Below are 6,901 nucleotides of genomic sequence, written 5' to 3'. Positions count from 1 at the left end.
CTCCCTCAGCGCTGACCCTCTGACAGTGCGGCGCTCCCTCAGCACTGACCCTCTGACAGTGCGGCTCTCCCTCAGCGCTGCACTGAGTGGGAGGGGCCTGAATTTGGTACCCAGTTTATGGGCCTGGTGCCTTGTGTAGGATTTAATTCTCCCGTATCTGAGAGAAAATGTTGTGATCAGACACATACAAACAATTGCTGAAGTCTGATTGCTGTAAGAATGGTTACCCGGGCAACATAAACTGGTTGATATTTAATTCTGAGCTGAATGAAGATTGGATAAAATGAAGTCAATTTGATGGAAGACACTTTTCTTCTGTTATCTACAGGCAAACTGTAGAATTGCTCGGAAGTCTTGTGTTTTATCACACTGTGCAGTGTTTGAAAGGTATTTTAAGCCTATTAACTAAAGAGAAAGTAAAGGGTAAATATTTGTCATCCTCTATGTGATTCTAACTCGTTTGGATTTGGTTAGCTGTGATTTTCTTTTGAGCTTTTCATTTGGTTTGTGTCCCAGATTTGATTTGAATCAAATCTGTTTGTTTCAGGCCTGTGCAAGCAGGAACTCTGACGATATTATTGTAAATCTACTCTGCACCGTCTGAAATTTCACAACATCTTTCCTGTAGCAGGGAAACCAGAATTGCAGACAGTGTACCAAAAGTGGACTAAGCAATGTCCTGTACAGCTGCAACATGACCTCCCAACTCCTCTGCTCAACGCTCTGACCAATGAAGGCAAGTGTACCACACACCTTCTTCACTATCCTGTCTATTTGCAACTCCATCCTCAAGGAACTGTGCACCTCCGCTGCAAGGTCTCTTTGTTCGGCAACAATCCCCAGGACACAACCTTCCCCATCGTTCTTGGAATAAACCAGCTCACTTCTATTAATAAATAGCCTTTGTTTTATCTGTGACCCACCACAGTGTCCAATGGAGATGGCAGTTATAACCTTGGTTTAACATCGCAACAATAAGATGGTACCTGTGACACTGCAGCACTCCCTCAGTGCAGCGCTGGCATTTGAGTTCAAATCTCCGATAATGGAGTCCTGACAGTGCTCCCCCATCTCGATGAAATAAATAACTCCCCCCAACCCCCCAAGATCCTTCTCTGCCGCTTTTCCTCAGTGCCTAACCCTTTCCAAATCTTACAGGGTTCAGTGAGGTCACCCCTCATCTTTTCTAAGCTCCAGAGAATATCGACCATCGACTCTAAGGGAGGCGATGACATAATGGCATTATCGCTGGATTATCAATCCAGAAACTCAGCTAACATTTCTGCGGCCTGGGTTGGAATCCTGGCATGGCGGGAAATGGCATTTGAATTCAATGAAAAGCCTGAAATTAAGGGGCTCAATGATGACCCCAAAGCCATTGGCCATTGTTGAGGGAAAAATCTTGTTCACTAACGTCCTTAAAGGAAGGAAATTGCCATCCTTACCTGGTCTGACCTACGTGTGACTCCAGACCCACAGCCAATGTGGTTGACTCTTAAACTGCCCTCTGGGCAATTAGGGATGGGCAGTAAATGCTGGGTCCAGCCAGTAACCCCCCAATCCCGTGAGTGAATTCAAAACAAGGTTTCCTTCTCTTCCCATTGTAACAAGCCTCTGGTCTCAGGGGCTGGTCTCCGTTGCACTGCCTCTGGAGTACGTATCGTTTTCCTACAACGTGGAGATCCAAACTGCTCTCCCTCAGGGCTCTTGTGATGCAGTGGATGTGTCCCTGGCTTCGAACCGGGGTTCAAGGACCACCTACTCCAGAGGCTGTGTTAAGCCACCGCAGAGCAGGGAGACTGGGGAATCTGGGAAGTACTGTGTGTCAGTGTCTGGGGAGGAGGGGAAATTGGGGAGAGGCTGAGAGTGCAGGGATACCACCCAGGAATGCCACTTCGCTCTGGGAGTCTAACACATTTGGAGAAGTGAAGGAGCTTTGGTGATGACCAAAACAGTGTTGCCCACAGTCCAATTCAGGGCTAATTTCTTTAAGGAGAGGCAGAGTGCAATCTGACCCATTGAGCAAAGGGAATGGGGAACTGAGGACTCTTTTTTTTCATTCGTACGTGGGAGGTGGGCTGGGCCCAGCATTTATTGCCCATCCCTAATTGCCCCTTGAGAAGGTGGTGGTGAGCTTCTGGAACCGCTGCAGTGTGTGGGGGTGTAGGTAGACCCACAATGACCTTAGGGAGGGTGTACAGATCAGACACACAGACCAGCCCTGAGGAAGCTCATATTGAAGCTTGCTCAATGCTGGTTATTTTGCCGCTCGGTGTTAATCAATGGTGACATTTGTAATGAAGGAAATGGCTTTGAAAGTTTAACACACACACACACGCACACACACACACACACACACACACACACACAGAGAAAGCACAGCTCCACTTCAGGCATTGTTCAGACAGCAGTGATCAAACCTTTCAAGATCAAACATTGTGCAAAACTGAACGAGGGAATTATCGGAACAAACTTCAAATCTCATCTCCTTGACTTCCATGACACTTGGGTTAAAACAGAGGACAGGGGGAATGTGAGAGACTAATTAGCTGTGAGACAGAAACATTTCCTTTAACCCATGATAAGGTCACAACGTCGCACAGCACGGAAACAGACCCTTCGGCCCAACTGGCCATAATTCCAAACTAAACTAGTCCCACCTGCCTGCTCCTGGCCCATAACCTTCCAAACCTTTCCGACTCATGTACTTATCCAAATGTCTTTTAAACATTTTAACTTTTGAACAAATTGACTTGCAAACGGACTCCAGAATGTTCGCAACCCAACTGAAATAAGTCCACAGAGTGCACATCCACCACTTCCTCTGGAAGTTTATTCCACACACTGTCTGCATAAAAACGTTGCCCCTTTCCACCCTGGGGAAGAGACCCTTGTCATTCACCCTATCCATGCCCCTCATGATTTTATAAACCTCTACAAGGTCACCCCCTCAGCCTCCTACGCTCCAGGGGCACTGACCTCAGCCTATCCAGTCTATTGTTGTATCTTGAACCTCCATTCCTGGCAACATCCTGGTAAATCTTCCCAAAGGGATCAAAGGATATAAGGAAGAAGCGGGAACAGGGACTGAGTTGGATGATCAGCCATTACCATAGTGAATGTGGGGGCAGGCCTAAAGGGCTGAATGGCCTACTCCTGCTCCAAATGTCTACATTTCTATGACAGCCTTGTTAGAGTCTCTGCAGGAGCCAATCAGATGACTACAGACGGCCCCCTGGTGGTAGGGACTGTAACCAGGTCAGTCAGGTAGAACCTCATAGAGTATGAGTTCCCTGATTGAGGCTGTTAACCTGGTCCCATCAGGGAGCCCTGGCTGACAGATATAAACAGGAGGGTGAGAGGTTCTGCTCACTCTGAGAGCTGGCTCTGAGGGAGCTGGGTCAGTGACAAGGACTATCCATGTGTAAATAAACAGTGACTCGGTGATGGGATACCGGTCCCTGTGGACTTATTTCAGTCGGGTTGCAAACATTCTGGAGTCCGTTTGCAAGTCAATTTGTTCAAAAGTCAGAAAGAATGGAAAGCAGTTAGTCACAAGAACAGGAAATGTCTGTAGGTTAGCTGTTTGAAATTACACCCCTGTATGGGATCATTGGTAAGTCAGATATTTGTTAGTAGGGGGCTCCAGCTCATATTTGTGTATCACTGAATCAGTTCCTTTCCCCATAGAGGAAAGATTACTACTGGATGTGAATCCTACCCTCTGTCTGTACAACAGAGACAAGAGAAATTTGTGATGTTAATCCAGTGACACACACACAGCAGATGGAACCTGTCCATGTTCCACACCCCTATCTACATCAACGGAACTGAAGTGGAGAGCGTCAAGTTCTTCGGAGTGACGATAACTGACAACCTGTCCTGGATTTCCCAGGTAGATGCGACAGTCAAGAAGACACAACAACTTCCTCTTCTTCCTCAGGCAGCTCAGGAAATTTGACATGTCCCTCACCAACTCCTACAGATGCACCATTGAAAGCATACTGTCCGGGGACATAACGGCCTGGTATGGCAACTGCTCTGCCCAGGACCGTAAGAAACTACAGAAGGTGGTGTGCACAGCCTAGACCATCACGGAAGCCAACCTTCCATCCATGGACTCCATTTATACGGCTCGCTGTCACGGAAAGGCTGCCAAGATCATCAAAGTCCTATCGCACCTCAGTAATGCTCTCCTACAACCTCCTCCATCAGGCAGAAGATACAGAAACCTGAACACACGCACAAGCAGGTTCAGGAACAGCTTTTCCCTGCTGTTATTAGACTGATAAATGGACTCTCTAGCCTCAAATAACACTGATCTTGCTTTGTGCACCTTCTATGCAGTTGTAACCCCGTATGCCTTGCTCTGTCTAAGCACCCTGTGACCTGTGTGTCCTTATATGTTATGATCTGCCTGTACTGCTCGCAAAGCAAAACTTTTCACTGTACACAGGTACATGTGACTACAATAAATTCAATCAGATTTCCAATATTCAAACTGTATCTAAGGGGATCGCAGTTAATAAGCCATTACACCAAACCCCTCAGTTCCACTGCCCAAGTTTCATGATGATTTTGCAACACAGGAACCATCATTTTGGGCAGAGCAGGGAGTGAAAAGTGTGAAGCAAAAGGTTCTTTTTTTTATTCTGCGTCCCTTCCAGAGCTTCTCTTCCAATCTGAGTGTATATTGCCAACCGGATTAGGCCATTCAATCCCTCCACCCTGTATTGCTATTGTATAAGATCATGGCTGATCTGATTACATTCCCATGAAACCACCGCACCCCCCACAACAAAACCGATCACCCTTATCCCCTGGTTATCAAGAACCGACCCCCGCTCTGCTGTAAAAACTTCAGAGGCTCTGCCTTCACGACCTTTTTGAGGAAGGCAGTCCAAACCCTCATGGGATAGTATTTGCCTCAACTCTGCCTAAAAGGACAGGGGGGAAGCGCTTTGTCAGAGCACAGGCTGTTTGGCCAGGAAAGCCTTATCGGCTGAGCTGAGTCCTTTCGTTACAAGCTGCCTGAGCACTTGTTGACACGAGAAAGATACGCTGCTGCTTCTCTTCCATCGACCAGAGAGAAGTGGCCAGAGCTGCAGCCTCTCTCTCATAGAATCCCTACAGTGTGGGAGCAGGCCATTCGGCCCATCGCATACACTGACTCTTCAAAGAGCATCCCACCCAGACCCATCCCCATCCCCATCCCCATAGCCTATCCCTGTAACCCTACATTTCCCATGGCTAACCCACCCTAGCCTACAAATCCCTGGACACTAACGGGTAATTTAACACAGCCAATCCACCCTAACCTGCACACCTTTGGGCTATGGGAGGAAACCCACGCAGACACGGGGAGAATGTGCAAACTCCACACAGACAGTCACCCGTGGGTGGGATCGAACCTGGGTCCCTGGAGCTGTGAGACTGCAGTGCTAACCACTGAGCCACCATATGGACCGACAATCAAAGCTACTTCTTCTTGGGCTTGTGCTCGAGGTTCAATCAGAGATGGGTGACCAGGCACCATGTGATTACAATCATTGAGGCAAACTGTCCAACCCCATCGTTCATTCATTGCCGCTCAGTCAGTGCCCCTTTCCCCTCCTGGCAGGGTCGAGGACCAGAGGGCACAGTCCCACAATAAAGGGGCACCAATTTAACACTGAGATGTGGAGGAACTCCTTCTCCCAGAGGGTTCTGAGTCTTTGGAACTCCTTGCTACAGAGAGCTGTGGGGGGTAGTGTCCTTGTGTATATTGAAGGCTGAGACAGATTCTTGATCAGTTGGGGAATCGAGGGTTATGGGGAAAGGGCAGGAAAGTGGATGTGAGGGATGTTGGCGTTCTGAGGAAGGGTCACCGGACCCGAAACGTTAACTCTGTTCTTTCCTTCACAGATGCTGCCAGACCTGCCGGGCTTTTCCAGCAACTTCTGTTTTTGTTCCTGATTTACAGCATCCGCAGTTCTTTCGGTTTTTATGAGGATTGTTGGATCAGACATGATCTTACTGAATAGCGGAGCAGGCTCGAGGGCCCGATTGGCCTACTCCTGCTCCTGGTTCTCGTGGTTTTATCCACCAGCTCAAACATCCCACTCCCTCCACCACCGACGCTCAGTCACAGCAGTGTGTACCAGCTACAAGATGCGCTGCAGAAATTCACCAAAGATCCTCAGGCAGCACCTTCCAAACCCACGGCCACTTCCATCTAGAAGGACAAAGGGCAGCAGATACATGGGAACACCACCCCCTGCAAGTTCCCCTCCGAGCCACTCACCATCCTGACTTGGAAATATATCGCCGTTCCTTCACTGTCGCTGGGTCAGAATCCTGGAATTCCCACCCTAAGGGCATTGTGGGTCAATCCACAGCAGGAGGACTGCAGTGGCTCAAGAAGGCAGCTCACCCCCACCTTCTCAAGGGGGCAATTAGGGACGGGCAATAAAGCTCTCACCCAACAGACAAATTTACAACTTATTTATGGCACAGAGAACCCCCTTCCCCCTCTGCAGCATCGAGGAGATGATGTGAAGTGATGGAATTGATGGCACAGAATAACTGAGAGATCGGTCATCGCAAAGGGAGGGCATTCAGTCCAGATGCAGAGAAAATAACAAGGCCGAGTGAAATGAGACCGAGGAGGGAGGCTGAGAAATACGGGACTGAGATTTTTATACTTTTAAGAGAATTTCTCAGCACCCGAGTCGTCCAGATCCTCAGAGAGATACCAATGAGAAATCTGCCCTCTCCTGGATAACACCTCTCAACATGAGCTGAAGGAAACAGCAACTTGTCTCACTGGATGGGAATGGTTTTAAGCTGAGAGCTGACATGGTGATTACAAACACATGGCCTGCAACCAGCAGCGACGAGTGTTAATTACAGTTTTAATCGA

General features: G+C 48.3%; 1 protein-coding gene across 1 annotated transcript in view; it reads right to left on the bottom strand.

The window, feature by feature from the left end:
- LOC109926145 (pleckstrin homology domain-containing family G member 1-like) overlaps positions 1-6,901 on the bottom strand; it is a 47,589-nt gene that overhangs the window by 24,108 nt on the left and 16,580 nt on the right. The gene's annotated exons all lie outside the window — the stretch shown is intronic.

The sequence above is a fragment of the Rhincodon typus genome, chromosome 39 (genome assembly GCF_021869965.1).
Source record: "Rhincodon typus isolate 14 chromosome 39, sRhiTyp1.1, whole genome shotgun sequence".
NCBI lineage: Eukaryota > Metazoa > Chordata > Chondrichthyes > Orectolobiformes > Rhincodontidae > Rhincodon > Rhincodon typus.
Note: the sequence above shows the minus strand (reverse complement) of the source record. Positions and strands in the feature narration are given on the sequence as shown.